The sequence below is a fragment of the Podarcis cretensis genome, assembly GCF_951804945.1.
Source record: "Podarcis cretensis genome assembly, chromosome: 13".
Classification (NCBI taxonomy): Eukaryota; Metazoa; Chordata; class Lepidosauria; order Squamata; family Lacertidae; genus Podarcis; species Podarcis cretensis.
The window spans coordinates 44,222,036-44,240,463 of NC_137182.1; the positions used below are offsets into that span (position 1 = coordinate 44,222,036).

The 18,428-nt window shown below is 42.7% G+C and overlaps 1 protein-coding gene and 2 pseudogenes across 3 annotated transcripts in view; 2 read left to right on the forward strand and 1 right to left on the reverse strand.

Moving 5' to 3' along the window:
- The window catches only part of LOC307201977 (vomeronasal type-2 receptor 26-like), a 59,014-nt pseudogene extending 43,373 nt beyond the window's left edge, over positions 1–15,641 (forward strand). Inside the window, exon 5 of the transcript XR_013843913.1 lies at positions 14,262–15,641. The product of XR_013843913.1 is annotated as a vomeronasal type-2 receptor 26-like (transcript). The remainder of the gene's footprint in view (positions 1–14,261) is intronic.
- LOC307201991 (vomeronasal type-2 receptor 26-like) overlaps positions 1–18,428 on the reverse strand; it is a 139,822-nt gene that overhangs the window by 51,882 nt on the left and 69,512 nt on the right. The window lies entirely within an intron of this gene.
- On the forward strand, positions 2,288–4,011 carry LOC307200471 (vomeronasal type-2 receptor 1-like; annotated as a pseudogene). Its single transcript has 3 exons — positions 2,288–3,182; positions 3,678–3,905; positions 3,997–4,011. The product of its transcript is annotated as a vomeronasal type-2 receptor 1-like (transcript).

An 18,428-nucleotide genomic window follows, 5' to 3' on the forward strand; every position in this document is an offset into this window, starting at 1 on the left:
GTCTGTTTCTCTGAAATAGATTGTATCCCTCCATTATTACATTCCAGTCGTGGGACTTATCCCACCAGGTTTCAGTGATGCCTATTATGTCATATTTAGTTTGCTGTACCTAGAGCTCAAGCTCATCTTGTTTATTTCCCATGCTTTGCACATTAGTGTACAGACATTGAAGTCCATTAATCATTCCCCCGTGTCTCTTATTTAAGGATTTTTTCCTCCCACCACTAGGTCTGCGTGCTGTTTGCTCCATTTGGTCTATGACTCCATTTGGTCTATTCTGTTTGCTCCATTTGGTCTACTCTGTTGATATGTGAAGGGATACATTGAAGTTCCTGCTGATTCAGTTTGCAACTCTCATTCTAGGGTGGTGCCTAAGCTTTACCAGCACATCATGGCCTTGGCATTTGCAGTCAAGGAGATCAATGAAGACCCTCACATCCTACCCAATATCACCTTGGGCTTCCACTTAAATGCCAGCTATATCAGTACAAGGAGCAAATGTCTTGCCACACTGCTGCTTTTATCCATGGTGGAAAAATTTGTCCCTAACTATATATGTGATGTTGAAAGTTATCTGGCAGGGGTCATTGGGGGACTGGATTCTGAAATCTCCTTTTATATGGCTACTGTTTTGGATATCTATAAGATTCCACAGGTAGGACACCTATGTACAATACCTCTATTAGCTTGCATAGAGGAAGAGGCAGGTTCCTCAGCATCAGTTCCGGATGAAGATGAAATTGCAAGGAGAACCATGTACACCACCTTGAGTTCCTTAGAAAATAAAGGTTGTACATAATTGTAATATAAGCAAACAGTCAGACTGACAGACAGACAAACCTGAATAAAGGGGAAGGTTGCAATAGCTGAAAAAAATATGTAACTCTCCCCTGTCTTACACACACATTTAGATCACTTACAGTATATACCAAAGGCCACTGATGGGAGAGTGGGCTATTCTCTTGTAATGGGGTATGGGGTTGCTTGTGCGTAAGTCGCAAACTGCTCCGAGCTGAGTAGTTTGGTCAAAACTTTCCCCAGGCTGGACAGTCAGTACACCGTGACTGTCTCAATCACTGGCAGAATCCGTCAGTGGGCGTTTCCTGAATTTCTTCCAACATAGAAGTTCTTTCACACCCAATCGCCGCCTGCCTTCTCTGCACGAAACTTTTCTGCGCAGAGTGGGCGTCCCCAGAGGAGGTCCCGTACTCTCCCCGCTGGCTTCACTGGAAGAGTCCTGGAGCCTTCTCTCCGAAGTTCCCTCAGACTCCCCTTTCTCCCTGGCGTCACGTCTATTTCCTTCCCCAGCGGAGGCTTCCTCTCTCTCCTTGCTGGTTCCCTCTCCAGCATCCTTTTGGAGCCTCACCACCACCCTTGGCTCCGATGGCAGTTTCCTGACATCTCTCACCAGCAGTTTTGGTTATGCATCATTTTCTGCTTAGTTAGGAGGGTATCTGAATTGAGCTGCTGAGGAAAAGGGGTAATTACTTACAGGATAAAAGCAATAATATTTTAGGCACCAGTGGAAAAATTAGTGAGGAGGGCATGTCAAATAAGCTGCTGGGGAAGTGGGGGAATTGTTTACAGCTAAAAAAAACCTTACAGGTAAGAGCCAGTACAATAACTCATTCTCTTTAGCCCACTGGACATAATTAGAGATATAGAGAAGTTATGGCAAACTGCAGATACCATCCAGTTCCGCAGGTGAACAGTAAAAGTAGTTAGCAGCTGATTCACAAGTGAAATAAATGTTCATAAATAAAGTCTGAGAAGAATCCGCACAGTTTTGCTGTGTGATGGGGCATGTGCAGCATGAAGAAGAAAGACGAAGCTCCAGAGAAGAAATGTGCATCTAACCCAAGTTGCAATTCTGACAAAGCCAGATAATATCCAGGAATTCTGCTGTTGGAGGCATGGTATGTTCCCCCATTCAGTTTGACCCTGCCAAATTTTCCAATGACATAAAAAAATTTGTTTGTTTTTAAGTGAAGTAGACATAATGTTCTGCTCCAGTCATAAGTGTGTTAAAAAGATTCATAGAAATAATATAAAACAGACACAGGTCCCTTTCCAGTCATCAAATTAAAGGTTTAAAAATGAGAAAAGGGAGATGATCCCAGTTTTCATCCCATCTGCATGTGTTTCTTTTGTAAAACTAAGAGAGAGGCAAACAAACCCTGAAACATTAGCAAAGGGCGTATTAGACTAACAGGCTTCACCTCATAATGTATATGAATACTGTGAAAGGAATCTACTTTGTCTCTTTTATTCTTCCATTTACTTTTTAGTTCATTTATGGCTCTGCTCCGGTGATGAATGATAAAAGCCCAGGGCTTCCCTTCTACCAGATGGCAGCCTCAGAAGCCCTTCAGTATGAGGGAATTCTCTCTTTGCTTCTGCATTTCAGGTGGACGTGGATTGGAGTCATTGCAATGGACAATGACAATGGAGAAAGATTTGTGCAAACCATTTTCCCAATGTTTACCAAGAGTGGTGTCTGCTTTGCATTCCTGGAAAGAGTCCCCACTTTAAGTTTTATTTCTGAAATTGATGGCATGCTACAACAGGGGACAAGTATAAACTATAAATTTTTTAGCAGCACAGCTAATGTAATAGTTGCCCATGGAGAATCTTATTCCATGGCAACTTTTAGATGGCTTCCATACCAAGAATCATAGAATCATAGAGTTGGAAGAGACCACAAGAGCCATCGACATGACATACAATATAAAAAGTAAAGTATGGATAACAACTTCACTTCATTTGTCACTCAAAGGAACTGGGATGCAGGAATATTCAATGGTGGTATATCCTTTGAGATTCACTTCAGAAACCCACCAGGATTTCATCTGTATGTTGTTCACAGAAACCCTTCCAGCACAGATGGGAACGGTTTTATCAGGGACTTCTGGCAACAGGCCTTTGGATGTGTATTTCCAGATATGACTGCAGACAAGGTGGAGGGGAATATTTGCACTGGAGAAGAGAAGCTGGAGAACCTTCCTGGATCATTTTTTGAAATGAGCATGACAGGCCACAGTTACAGTATCCACAATGCTGTCTATGCCATGGCTCATGCTTTACATGCCATGTCCACATCCAGACTCAGGCACAGAGGAATGGTGTACAGACGGAGAGGGAAGAATCCGAATCCACAGTTTTGGCTAAACATTCTTGAAGAGGCCTGTTATTTCCTCACAAGGGATTGGTTTCCACAGTGTTGTCAACTTGCTCCTTCATCTCAGACATGAAAATGTGCTTCTATGAAAGAAGTTTGCAGACCACTGATATGTTACTGCATTCAAAGATAAGAAGCGGCAGTAATGGTCAAGAGAGATGTTCAGCATTATCTCTATCCCATATGCTCCAAGTCCTCCCTCAGATCACGTGATCATACACCACTCTGGTGTCTCCTGAGATGAACAGGGACAGAAGAAAAGAAGTGTGGGGCGGGGGAGATAAAGAAAGGTTGTTAAAACGGGGAAAGGGAGGGTGAGGGATGTGGGAGAGAGAAAATTGGTGGTCTCTCCATCCCTGGACCTGACTCTACTCATAGTTAACTGTATCACCCCCACCAATTTCTATCATTTTTTTCCTACAGGAAGAAAAAAAAATGCTCCACCCTGCATTAGACTGCAGCCTTTTCGAAACAATTGCCTTTTCTGTTTTCAATCTAGCTCCATCACTTTCTGAGAAGTATCTCATTTAATAATACGGCCGGAGATGTGGTCTTCATCAACCAGAATGGAGAGGTGGTATCTAGCTTAGATATTGTCAGTTGGATTATATTCTCCAACCAAAGTTTGCACAGAGTGAGCATTGGGAGGATAGATCCGCAGGCTTCTCAAGACCAATCATTCATCCTTGATGAAGATGCCATAAGATGGCACAGTTGGTTTAATCAGGTAGGACCACATTATTAGATAATTCCAAAGAAATTCAGTATTGCCTAAGCAATGATCATAACTTCATGTCTACTCTCTGTCTTTTAAACAGCATGTTCCTGTGTAGAACATGACCAATGCATACAGAGAGCCAGTGTGGTGTAGTGGCTAAGAGCAGTAGTCTCGTAATCTGGTGAACCGGGTTCGTGTCCCTGCTCCTCCACATGCAGCTGCTGGGTGACCTTGGGCTAGTCACACTTCTCTGAAGCCTCTCAGCCTCACTCACCTCACAGAGTTTTTGTTGTGGGGGAGGAAGGGAAAGGAGAATGTTAGCCGCTTTGAGACTCCTTAGGGTAGTGATAAATACTTCTTCATCCAAGTACCAGATTAAGAGCCAAAAGGTTACTGCTAGAAGTCATTCAAGTAATAAAGGCAAATAATTTATTTTATTATATTTATAAATATTTTATAAATATTTCTTAACAATTATAAAATACTGGTTTTTAACTGAGGAAAAGCCCCAAGATTTTGCCTTTCTTGCTAAAAGGTGGGGTAGTGCTATGTAATCACAACACCTACACATCCCAGAACAATAGAGGGCGTATGACATCACTTCAAACATTACTACTACAGTGGTACCTCGGGTTAAGTACTTAATTCGTTCTGGAGGTCCGTTCTTAACCTGAAACTGTTCTTAACCTGAAGCACCACTTTAGCTAATTGTGCCTCCTGCTGCTGCAGCGCCGCTGGAGCACAATTTCTGTTCTTAACCTGTACTTAAGTACTTAACCTGAAGCACTATTTCTGGGTCAACGGAGTCTGTAACCTGAAGCGTATGTAACATGAAGTGTATTTAACCCGAGGTACCACTGTACTAAAAAAAATAAAACCATTTTACATATTTCTGAAATGCTAACTCAGGTTAGTAACATAGAGAGGGGCCCAGGAACATGAAGATTTCCAAACTCATTGTTCTCTTGCTGATCATTCTGCTCTTTCATTTACGGAATAGACTCGGCCTCTTTCTCTCTGTACAGCCACCTTGCTGCTACGATTGCATCCCTTGTGCAGAGGGGAAGATTGCAATCCAGGATGGTAGGAGAAATAAATAGATTAAATTGATCCAGACTCAGCACTAATAATTGAAAGGTGTTGTAAGGACGGCTGAGTTTACTTTTCAAAAAAGATAATCTACTCTGCGTGTGATCCTCCCTGGGCATTGCCTTTCAGATAGTCTAAATATGCCAATCAAATGAGAATGACCATGCATTCAGAGTAGTTGGATGGTATGTGGTTGAAAGCACTTCTTCTTCCTCCTCCTCCTCCTCCTCCTCCTCTTCTTCTTCTTCCTCTTCCTCTTCCTCTTCCTCTTCCTCTTCCTCCTCCTCCTCCTCCTCCTCTTCTTCTTCTTCTTCTTCTTCTTCTTCTTGTGTGATAAGGTCGCCAAACCAGCCCCTTGATAGAATAAAATTCACACTGACACATAATTTTGGTTTAAGATTATTGGGCAAAATTTTAGGCCACAACTATATTGATTACAGAAATGTGAGTGGTATTGGCTTAGGAATTGGCAAAGGACCAATTCCTGCCCCTTTTGCAGGAAGTCAGTAAGGATAAACCACCCAAAGAGGAAGCCACATTGGGGAAACCCTCCTGCATCTCTCCTCTGTGTCCCCAGAGGCCTGGCATGGCCCTAGTCCCTCAAGTGGACTTCAGACAGGAACCAGGCCCTGGATTCCTTTAACAGAATACCCTTGGTCAATGGAGGGGCAGGAGATGGCTGACCTCCCCTCCTCCACAAAGCAATGAGTCAATGCCTAACCGCCAAACCTTACGAAGTTGTGGAGATTGCTAAGAGGTAGGCGAAAACCAAGTGGCCATTGCCAATCTGCCAAATGCAAACATTCCTACCCGGCTCCCGGCCTAAGACAGATGACCAACCAAAGTCCAAAGTAAGGCCAGAGAACACATAAAATAAAGGAAGGGTGGGTGGGTGTTCAGCAGTGTGAAGCAGGTTCCTGACACGCCTCACACTGCAGCTTTTATATACCCCCACAATCACCCCACAGAAAAATGATTGGCCAAGAAGCCCGGGTGATCGTGGTGCCACCCTGGCATGATGGCGCTACTCCACCCACGCCGGGGGGGGGGAAGGTTGGGGGCCTGACCGCAACCAGGAGCACCCTTAAAAATGATCCCACTTCTGCTTCTTCGATTACTCATAGCCGAGTAAGATATCCCTAACCCTAACCATAAGCAAAGTTTTCACAATGAGTCCATAAGTGACTGTGGAGGCAAATTCTGGATCCACATGTCCTTCCACAGTGGGGATATTGGTTTCCAGATCAGAGTTGATCATGATGTAGATTTGCCAAGCATGCCTTTCTCTTTGCATGTTTCTACCTTGCGTCCTGAGCATATCTAAAGGGGGCCTTGCCACTCCTTCTGACTTACACAGGCTGCACCCTGGCTAATGTGAATAAACATTCAGATGGCAACGGCACTGGCTGTGACACTTACAGGACCACATAGCTCTGAACCAATTAACTAACTAGAGTGAAATAAAATACTGACGTGGAAACTAATCCTGCAATACAATTTTAGCAGATCACAAGGAAGCTTCTTTGTTTAAACTGGGAGTCAGTATGCATGCTCACATTGTTTGTAATTTGGACCAATCATAAGGAGACAACAAAGTGCCTTAAGAGGAAATGGGGTGAGGGAAACAAAGTCTCTCAATTGGATAGGAAATTTAAACTAAATGGAATGTGTGGAATTTGTGCCAAACGTATAAAACTGTTTCGAACCCTTTGTATGACGTTTAGTTGTTTTAGGTTAGTTATGTTAGTTATCCCCAGTTGAACCTTCTGCGCAGAATTAAACATTTTGGATTACAGTGGTACCTGTGGTTACATACTTAATTCGGTCCGGAGGTCCGTTCTTAACCTGAAACTGTTCTTAACCTGAAGCACCACTTTAGCTAATGGGGCCTCGCGCTGCCGCCACTCCGCTGCCTTGCGATTTCTGTTCTTATCCTGAAGCAAAGTTATTAACCCGAGTTATTATTTTTGAGTTAGCGGAGTCTGTAACCGGAAGCATGTGTAACCTGAAGCGGCAGAGAAAAAAAGAGGAGTAGTCTCAGGGACCTGCCATCGGAAGAACAGGTGGTGGGAGGGCTCCAGGAGGATAGAAGAGATTCAGCAGCCGAAGAGGGAACCAGTAGGGGGGGAGCAGGAGCTTCCAGGGACAGGAAGTCAGAGGGGAGGCTCTGGGACACTTCCAGCGAGAACAGTGAGGAGGTATCAAGGCTCCCTTTAGTGACCCCCACCCCTCGCCGGAAGCTGTCACGCAGGGAATCTAGGAGACGCGTTTCCGTCAAGCAGCTTTTATGCTGGAAACGTTTCCGCAAGCGCCCACTGTCGGATTCTACCAGTGACTAACGGAGCCATGTCCAAGGGCTCCGCTCAAGGCAGAGCTTTGCAACGTTAAGCAAACTCCGAGGGACTAATCCTTTTACGCACAAGTAGCTCATTGTCCCCATCACAGCAATCCCTGAAAGCGCTTGTGCAAGGAGAGGCATCATGAGCAACCCAACCAGAGCCGGAGAAGGGGAAGCAGCTGCAGCCGTTCCGAGCCTGGAAGAAAGGTACAGGATGTTGGAGATGCAGTTAGCCCTGCAAACGGCTAGGCTGGAGGAGAGGAGGGCGCAAGATGCAGAGAAGGGAAAAGCCACCCAAGTCTCAAGGAAGGTGCCGGGACTGGTGCAGAAATTTGGGGGTGATCCCAGGAACTACCAAGCCTTTAGGACAGAAATGCAATATGCCCTTAATCTGCAGTTTGATGATTTTCCTGATGAGGAATCGAGGGTGGGATTTGTGATTGGCCATCTAGAAAAAGGGGCGAGAGACTGGGTGCGGCCCCTGATGGCAGCGAATAACGAGGTCCTAAAGGACACAAGGAAGTTTTTTCGCGCCATGGATCTGATGTTCTCCAGTGAGATTGAGCAGGGAGTGGCGCGCAGACAGTTAATGGCGTGTAAGCAAGGGAACCGATCTGTCCGTGAGTACTGGACTGTGTTCACCATGTTGATCCATAAATTAAATTGGGATTTGTCTGCGGAACCAATACAAATGCTGTTCGAAGAAGGATTATCTTCGGCAGTAAAAGATGAACTTTCCCGGGCGCCCAGGGCAGAGTCTATGGACCATTTGACTAAATCTGCGCTGGCCATAGGAGCACGCCAGGAAGCCAGAGCCCTGGAGAAGCGGGAGGGGAAAGAGGAGCGTTGGAGGGATTTCCGCATTCCAGAGATTCCAGAGCAGCCTTCCCAGCCAGCAGAGCCGATGGAAATCGGAACAGCGCGCGTGCGCGCAGTTTCAAACCCCAGCGAAGGGCGGAAGAAGGAGGGGAAAGGCGCCAAGAAGTGTTTTCTCTGCCAACAGCCAGGTCACTTTGCCAGGGTTTGTCCGCAGAGAAAGGAATGGCAAGGAATGGTGGGAGCTGTTGGGGAGGAGGCGAAGGGGGCTAAGGAGTCAGTAAAAGCCAACGCCTGGCTGGGACCATCAGGGCACAGCAGCCAGGCCAAGGATCAGTGAATGTGCCCACGCCGGAACCGCCAAAACCAGCGCTAGTAATAGAGGTGTTGTTAGAGCTGGCAAACGGACACCCTCTACAAGTTAAGGCGCTATTAGACTCAGGCAGCTCCTGCAACTTTATGAGTAAGGAGTTTGCAGCCGCACACCAGATACAAACCATCCCTTTAAAGAATCCCCTGCAGGTGACCACGATTGATGGGAGGGCGCTGTTGGGAGGAGAAGTTAACCAGCAGACTGTCCCCATGACAATGAGGGTGGCAAGACACACGGAACTGATAGCGTTTAATATAGCCACTTTGGGAGGGGCGCCCATCATTTTGGGGATGAGCTGGCTAGCGCTGCATGATCCACTTGTGGGATGACATCAGAGAGTGGTTTCCTTTGGGTCAGCACATTGTATGGGACACTGCACGGAAAAAGGGGGCCAAGTAGGTACCCAGGCCACGTTAGCAAAGATAGAAGCAACGGATCAAGGTAGGGTACCACGACAATATGCAGATTTTGCCAACGTCTTCAGCGAAAGGGAAGCAGATAAACTACCCCCGCACAGACCCTTTGACTGCCAAATCAACTTACTCCCAGGAGCACAATTGCCAGTGGGCAAGGTGTATGCAATGTCAGACAGGGAGATGCAGGAGTTAAGGGAGTTTATTGACAAAAACCTCAAGCGTGGGTTCATCAGAGAGTCACGAGCGGTGGGGGGTAGCCCAGTGTTCTTTGTGGACAAAAAAAATTCAGACAAACCAAGATTAATTGTGGACTTCCGGGCCCTAAACGCAGTGTCCGAACCCGTGACTTTCCCTATGCCCAGAATTGATGACATTCTGACCCGGGTGAGAAAAGGGAAGATTTTTACCAAGCTGGACCTGAGGGGGGCGTATAACCTGATACGTATGAGAAAGGGAGATGAGTGGAAAACCACTATGTTCACCCCCTTGGGGGCCTTTGAGTACTGCGTTATGCCTTTCGGCCTCCAGGGGGGATCGGCAGTATTTCAATCATTCATGAATCACGTCCTAGGACCATTGCTTTACAAGAACTGCGCTGCATTCTTAGATGATGTACTGGTGTACTCAGAGGATGAAGAGCAGCATGTGCGAGATGTACGAGAGGTACTGAGCAAACTGCAAGAAAACCAGCTGTGGGTGAAACTGGAGAAGTGTCAGTTTCACACCAGGGAGGTGGAATTCCTAGGGTACCGGTTGTCAGACAAGGGGCTGGCCATGGATCCTAGCAAGGTGCAAGCAGTACTGGAATGGAGGCCACTGAAAACTAAGAAAGATGTGCAAAGGTTTTTGGGGTTCGGAAACTTCTATCGGAAGTTCATCAAGAACTTTGCCCACTTAACAGCCCCCATCACGGATTGTCTCAGCAGTAAGAAGAAATTTGTCTGGACGGAAGAAGCGCAGCGAGCATTCGAAAGTTTAAAGAGGGCGTTTGCTTCGGAAGAACAACTCTTACACGTGGATCTGCAGCAGCCGATGAGGGTGGAAACCGACGCGTCTGACAGAGCGGTGGGCGCCGTACTCCTACAGCCGGGACAGGATACGTCAGAATGGAGACTGTGTGCCTTCTTCTCGAGGAAATTGAACAAATCCGAGAGGAACTATACCGTGTACGACAGAGAATTACTCGCCATCCATGAAGCGTTCAAGAGATGGAGACACCTGTTGAGGGACTAATCCTTTTACGCACAAGTAGCTCATCTCCGAGGGACTAATCCTTTTACGCACAAGTTGCTCATTGTCCCATCACAAGTAGCAACATATGTCAATGAAAAATGGGAACCTAAACTGATCTACAAAGATGAGGAAGGGAGGATATTGGGGGTGCAAATTAATTTCCAAGGGGAAAAACTAAATGTGGTAAACATATATGCCCCAAACTCAAACAAATTAGAATTTTTCAAGAAATTAGAACAAATTTTAATAGAATTAGAAAACAACAGGACGATACTATTGGGAGACTTCAATGCAGTGCCAATGCCAGAAATCGATAGACAAACGGAAAAGAAAAAACGAAACCAAGGGAAGCTACCGAAATCATTTGAAGATTTGGAAGAAAACATGGACTTAGTAGACATCTGGAGACATAAGCATCCAACAGAAAAGCAGTTCACCTTTTTCTCAGAAGTACACAAAAGCTGGGGCAGAATAGATCAAATCTGGATTTCGAGGGAACTTACTTTAAGATCTATAAAATGTGAAATCCTACCGAGAACCCTCTCTGACCACAATCCGACAACATTGGAAATAAAAGGTGTATCACAGGGGGGTTTTAGATGGAGGTTGAATGAATACTTATTAGATAGCAAAGAAATTATTGAAAAAGCTAAAACAACCCTAAAGGAATATTTTGATCTGAACCTCAATGCAGAAACAAACATAGAAGTAGTTTGGGACGCCAGTAAGGCTGTTCTAAGAGGTTTCTTCATTCAACAAAACAATTATAAGAGGAAAATAAGACAGCAAAAGAAAGAAGAAATTCTTGGACAGCTAAGAGAGTGTGAGAAAAAATTAACAGAAAACCCGAAAGATGAACAAAACATACAAACAACAAAAATATTACGAACACAATACTCATTACTAACAAACCAAGAAATCGAATGGAAAATTAAGTTAATGAAGCAAAAATATTTTGAATCAGCGAACAAAACGGGAAAATTATTAGCTTGGCAACTGAGAAGAAGGCAAAAACAAAATGTGATAAACAAAATAAAGATAGAGGAAGAAGTGACAGAAGGCCCAAAAAGAATACAAAAAACATTTCTTACATTTTATGAGAAGCTATATAAGAAAGAAGAGGAAGATCCAACTCAAATAGAAAAATATCTAGAGGACTGCAGAGGGAAGACCATAACAGAAGAAGAAAGAACTCAGTTAAATAAACCCATAAAAATAGAAGAAATCCAGATTGCGATAAAAAAAATGAAACTGGGAAAGGCCCCAGGACCGGATGGCCTATCTGCCAAATATTATAAAGTTTTAGAAAATCAACTGATACCAGCGCTTTGTGATACTATGAATAACATCTTAGGAGGAGGAAGAATACCAGAGTCCTGGAGAGAAGCTCATATCACGTTAATTCCTAAACCGGATACGGATAAATTGAGTATTAAGAATTATAGGCCGATATCCTTATTAAATAATGATTATAAAATCTTTGCAGATATCATGGCGAATAGATTGAAAAACTGTTTAGTAAATTTAATTCACAAAGACCAAGCAGGATTCCTCCCAAATAGGTTTATGAAAGATAATGTGAGACATATCATAAATATAATTGAACATTTGGAAACCAATAATGAAATACCGGCGGCGTTGATTTTCATAGATGCGGAAAAAGCGTTTGATAACGTTTCTTGGTTGTTCCTAATAAAATCTATGGAGAAAGCAGGGATTGAGGGCGAATTTATGAAAGGAATAGAGGCAATATATTCAAGCCAATCGGCCAAATTGATTATAAACAATAACCTTACAAACTCATTTAAAATCGAAAAAGGAACAAGACAGGGATGCCCTCTCTCCCCGCTTTTATTTATTATGGTACTAGAAATGTTAGCAAACAAAATAAGAACAATTCCAGAGATCCAAGGAATTAAAGTAGGAATAAAGGAATATAAACTAAAAGCTTACGCAGACGACTTAATGTTATCCTTGGAAGAGCCGCAAGAAAGTATTAGGAAAGCACTGGAGGCATTGGAGGAATACGGCAAGCTATCCGGTTTTAAATTGAACAAATCAAAGACAAAAATGATGATCAAGAATCTGGGAAAAGATGAAAGAGAAAAATTAGAGAGACAATACGAAATCAAGGTGGCTAGAAAAATTAAATATTTGGGCATATGGCTCACACCAAAAAATATAAATTTAATCCAAGATAATTACTCGACAACATGGAAGGAAATTAAAAAAGATTTAGATACTTGGAACAGAGTTAAACTCTCGTGGATGGGTAGGATAGAGGCAATAAAAATGAATGTACTCCCAAGAATGTTGTTCCTGTTCCAGAATATTCCAGTGATCAGAGGCCCTAAAATATTTAAAGACTGGCAGAAAACCCTTTCGAAATTCATATGGCAGGGGAGAAGGCCAAGGATTAGATTTACATTACTCACAGACCGAAAGGAGAGAGGGGGCTTTTCAGTTCCGAACCTAAAATTATATTACGAGGCTGCTTGCTTATGTTGGGTTAAAGACTGGATAACCCTAGAAAACACCGATTTATTAGATTTAGAAGGGTCTAACAATAGGTTCGGCTGGCACGCCTATCTGTGGTCAAATAAAGAGAAGGCTCACAAAGGGTTTTCAAGTCATATTATTAGAGGACCACTGTATGAAGCTTGGGAGAAAAATAAACAACTTTTGGAATGGAAAACACCTAGGTGGCTGTCCCCAACAGATATCCTAATAATCAAAAAAGTAAACATGGAAGAGCAAAGACTGACATATGAAGACCTATTGATAAGATTTGAAGGCAGCTGGAAATTAAGACCATACGAAGATCTAAAAGGAAAATTAGCAGGCTGGTAACAGTACCATCAAATAAATGCATTATGGACAGAAGATAAAAAAGTAGGAATGAATGAAAAGAAATCCAAATTCCAGATCGAAATAATTGAAAACAAAACCAAATTATTATCTAAAATGTACAACATATTACTAGAATGGGATACAAAGGACGAAGAAATTAAGGAGGTCATGATAAAATGGGCAACGGACCTGGGACATAACATAGAATATGAACAATGGTCAAAATTATGGAATGATGGAATAAAATTCACGGCAAGTGTTGCAATTAGAGAAAACCTAGAGAAGATGATATATAGGTGGTATATAACACCAGTAAAATTAAACAAGATGTACAAGACTGGAAATAAGGCCTGCTGGAAATGCAAAATGAAAGAAGGTAATTTCATGCATATGTGGTGGACATGCGAGGAGGTCAAGAAATTCTGGAATTTGATTTACAACGAATTAAAAAAAATATTCAAGTACACATTCCCTAAAAAGCCAGAGGCCTTTTTATTAGGTATCATTGTTTCAATATTGTTTCAATATTCAACAGCAGCGGCCAGAATATTAATTGCAAAAAACTGGAAAAGCACAAATATACCAACGGTGAGGGATTGGCAAATAAAATTATTTGAATTTGTCGAATTGGCAAAAATGACGCAAAAAATTAGAAATCAAAAAAATACAAAGTTAATTGATGATTGGAATAAATTTATGGTCTATATTGAAGGAAATTATAGAAACATACCAACTATAGCAGATTTGTTATAAAACTTACGATGTATAAATCAGTAATCAATACCAGCTGTAGAAGATGAAATTTTTAAATTAAGAAACCCGAAATCAGCAGGGAAGGAGGTCAGTTTGTGTATTTAAACTATGTACTTAAATTTGTCATGTACATTAGTTGTTCTTTCTTTTTTCTTTTTTCTTTTTCTTATCTACTTTTCTGTACGATGTGTAGTTGTATTTTTCTTTTAATTTATTTTTCTTTTGTGTATGTTGTAAGAGAAACTCAATAAAAAGAAATTAAAAAAAATAAATAACCTGAAGCGTATGTAACCCGAGGTACCACTGTACATTCCCCCTCAAGGACTCATGTGGTTTAGTGGCATATCCATGACATAGAGAAAGCAATACCTCAATGCATAGCATAAAGCAGTACTAAATATGTTCTTTGATTTAAACAGAGCTCTTTTCTTCTCAGACAGAAAGTAAACATTTCACTAAACTGAAATCTATGACCTAATATATTTGTTTCCCCCCAGATATGAATGACTGTAATAAATGCCCAGACAAAGACTATCCAAGCAGGAACCGTGCCGCATGTCTGCCCAAGGATATAAGCTTCTTGTCTTATGAAGAACCTTTGGGCATCAGTTTATCCTGTTTCTCTCTTTTCCTTTCCTTGATCACAGCTCTGGTACTAGGTATATTTATGAAGCACCACAACACACCCATTGTCATTGCAAACAACCGAAACCTCACTTACGCTCTCCTCATCTCTCTCCTGCTCTGCTTCCTTTGTGCATTGCTCTTCATTGGCCGACCTGAGAAGGTGACGTGCCTCCTCTGCCAAACAGCTTTTGGCATCATCTTCTCAACTGCTGTTTCTGGTGTCCTGGCAAAAACATTCATGGTGGTTTTGGCCTTCATGGCTACAAAACCAGAATCCAGGATGAGGAAATGGGTGGGGAAAGGACTAGGCCACTCCATTCTCCTTTCCTGCTCCATTGTTCAAGTAGGCATATGCACTGTGTGGCTGGCAACCTCTCCCCCATACCCAGATGTGGACATGCACTCAATAACAGAAGAAATTTTACTAGAATGTAATGAGGGGACTGTGACAATGTTTTACTGTGTCCTCATCTACATGAGCTGCCTGGCAACTGTAAGTTTTGCTGTTGCTTTCCTCACCAGGAAGTTACCAGACAGTTTCAATGAAGCCAAGTTTATCACTTTCAGCATGTTGGTCTTCTGCAGTGTTTGGCTGTCCTTTATTCCCTCCTACCTGAGCACCAAGGGAAAATATATAGTAGCTGTGGAGATCTTCTCCATCTTAGCCTCTGGTGGTGGGTTGCATCATCTTCCCCAAATGTTACATAATCATTCTGAGGCCTGAGCTGAACAATAGGGAACAGCTAATAAGGAAGAAAAATTAAAGAAATGAGAAACCTGTCATCTGCTTTATTTGTGATTTCCTCTGTGTTTACAGTAGAATATTTGGAAATATAAGTTCAGCTGCTGCCTTTTATAATTTTTTCTAGAGTCTGAATTCCCATCATTGAAATTTTCCTTGTAAAATTGACTTATTTGCTTTGAGGAAAACAATCATACATTTACACATACATTATTCTGTTGCAGCATGTGTTGACAAGAAGAATTAGAGCAATTCTTGTCAAAATATACATGTAAGGAAATCTGTATCTAGCCTTAATTCTCACAGCTTTCAGTATAATGTGAAACTGTACTATTGCAGGCCATGGAATATTTGAGTATTCATTTATGGTCTATTGTTCTGCACTGCTCACAGTCAGATTTCATCATCAACTATCCATACTCAAGATCGTAGAAATGGAAGATAATCCTCTTGAGTCAGGCCGATGGCCCATCTTGTACGGCAGCCTGTACTCACACTGACCAACCAGATTCCTGTGGGAAATAGAAATACTTTATTGTTTACAGTGAGATTAAAACTTCAAGCGGCATCCAAAAGCAAATGCATTGTCTCCTCCATTGTTTCCTATGGCATTGAGTTCCATAGATTATCTATGAACTGTGAAATAATTTACCCCCCATTGAATTGGGTTCCCTCCCCCCAAGATTTTGTCTGAATCAGGTCTCCTTGGTGAAATTCAGAGAACTAGATTTCTGCCCTGGTGCTTGGAAAAGATGGCAACAAAGAACCATGCACAGTTCATTGGGCAGAGCATACAACAAAGCCACACTGAAAAGTTTTATTTTTACCAACACAAGTGATGGATCAGAACACTATATTCTTAATACAAATATGTATTATATTTCTGGCAAGTATATTGTTGGACTTTCCACTGACTGTTGGCATCCTTCAGCCAATGTTTGATGAGCAGATAAAATTGATTAGACCTAACCATGATGAATGGAGAATACAAGTAAACCAGAGCTTAATCAGATTGAAAGTGGAATCAAAGAGGACAGAGAGACTTCAAGTTGTATGTGTATTCCCATAATGGACCTCAGCTTTCTAGAATCCAGGCTTAACCTCTGAATTTATTCCTGTTATACAGCTCCTAAGGGCACAAAGCCACTGCTTTCTCTTAGTTTCAGCCGTAAACCAGAGCCTACGTTGCCTGCTTGTACTCCCTTCTCTGGGAGTAAGGCCCATTAAATCTTAAAACACTTGTTTCTGAGTAGACATCTGTACTGTTATAAAACAAGCTAACTATGTTGTTAATGAGTGTCTGTAAGATTATGCCCCCCCCCTTGCAGAAGGTCCAGGTATTCAAGTGGAGAAAGGAATGGAAGGAAGTAGAACTAATAATAATGATAATGATAGTAATAATTTTGTTATTTATAACCCACCCATATGGCTTTGTTCCCCAGCCACTTTAACACAGTAAAATATATTATTTCTTTTCCTGTTATCTGCTTTCAATCCCCCTAGTGCAGGGATGGGAAGCCTATAGCCCTCCAGATATTGCTAGACTACAGCCCTCATCATTGCTGACCATTTTTGATACTGACTGCGGTTGGTGGGTTTTGGAATCCCTCAACATCTGGTGTGCCACACATCCCCAACCCCTCCCCTAGCCGAAGTGAAGCAGAATACATATTTAAAAAATAAAATGCATAAGTTTGCAGATGTAGCCAGAGACATCAGCATCACTGAATGTATTTGGACACTGAATTAAAATTCACCAAAAAGCTGGATAGTGAGGCTCAGCAACTTTGGGAATCCTGTCCAGCCTCAGCTGCATCTGGATGAACTGTGGAGTCTGAGAGATTTCAAGAATCCTCTTTCTCCATGTGGTGCCAGCTGACATAGGCTGACAGAATTAGGAGAGATTTTACATAAGGCTCTATAAAAGGAGTCATACAGGAGGGCATGGGGCACCAACTCAACCTCTCCAGAGTCACAGAGGCATTTGCCCATGGGGGTGTAGGCAAACATGTGTGCCCAGGCCATTGGGGAAGGAGGCTGAGAGGAAGTGGACACAATTGTAATCCCCCAGAACAGCAATGAGTGGTTATTGCAGACATACCACATGGCTGGTGTGAATCCAGGTCCACTCAGCCAAATTCCATGATGCTGACAACACCATGATAATTTTGGAGTCTTCTGTCAGCAACACTCTCATTTTCTCAGCCATTTTCCGGCATCACTGTCTTTCAGATTCACCCTGGGTCACTTGGCTTTCCTGGACCTCTGCCTATCCTCCTTGCCATCCCAATATCTCTCTTGGATTTCCTTGCCCAATATCAGATCATCTCCTTCCAGAGCTGCATGACACAAATCTTCTTTGTCCATGTGTTTTTAGGCAGTGAGATGCTCCTGCTGGTAGCCATAGCAATTGACCAGTATGTGGTCATTTCCCATCCCCTCCATTATGCCTTGCTCAAGAGCTGGCCTCATTGCATTCCCTTTCTCCTTGCCTCCTAGGCTGGTGGGCTCCTCCATGGCACTGCACTATTGGGTTTCATTATTAATGTGCCTTTCTGTGGGCCCAAACAAGCGGACAGTTTCTTCTGTGACCTCCCATTGGTCATCAAGTTGTCTTACATTGACACAAATCCCTTGGAGGTCATGATGGTCACCAACAATAGAATTTTGTCATTAGTGTCTTTTATTGGCCTGCTCATCTCATACGGATTCATCCTCTACACAATCTGCTCCCAAGGTCCATCTGAAGGAACCACCAAGGCTGCCTCCACATGCACCTCTCAACTCATTGTGGTCAACATGTGCTTTGGGCCCTGTTTGTTTATTTACCTGCGTCCATCAGCCCGGTTCATAATTGATAAAGTGCTTTCAGTCTTCTATACCTGTATCACCCCCTTGCTAAACCCAACTATCTATGCTTTGAAGAACAAGGAGGTAAAGGCTGCAATCAGAAGCCTTTCAGCAAGGCTTTATGGGCAGGTTTCCACTCAGGGCCATCCCCACCACTAGACAGCATGAGGCAGCCACCTCTAACAGCTGATTTTGGTTGTCACAGAATGGTCAGTTATTTAATTCACTGTTTCAATGCATTTATACAGGGTGGAAAAAGTGAATAAGGAGAGGTTTTTCCCTCTCCTGATTGTATAACCCACGCTCATTCAATGGAGCTGAAAAGGACGTAATTCTTTATATTGCACACTTTTGAACAATAGACTTTGCTGTCACAAGGGATTGTCAATGACTTGGATATATTTAACAGATTCATGGAAGTTATGGCTATCCACAGCTACTACAC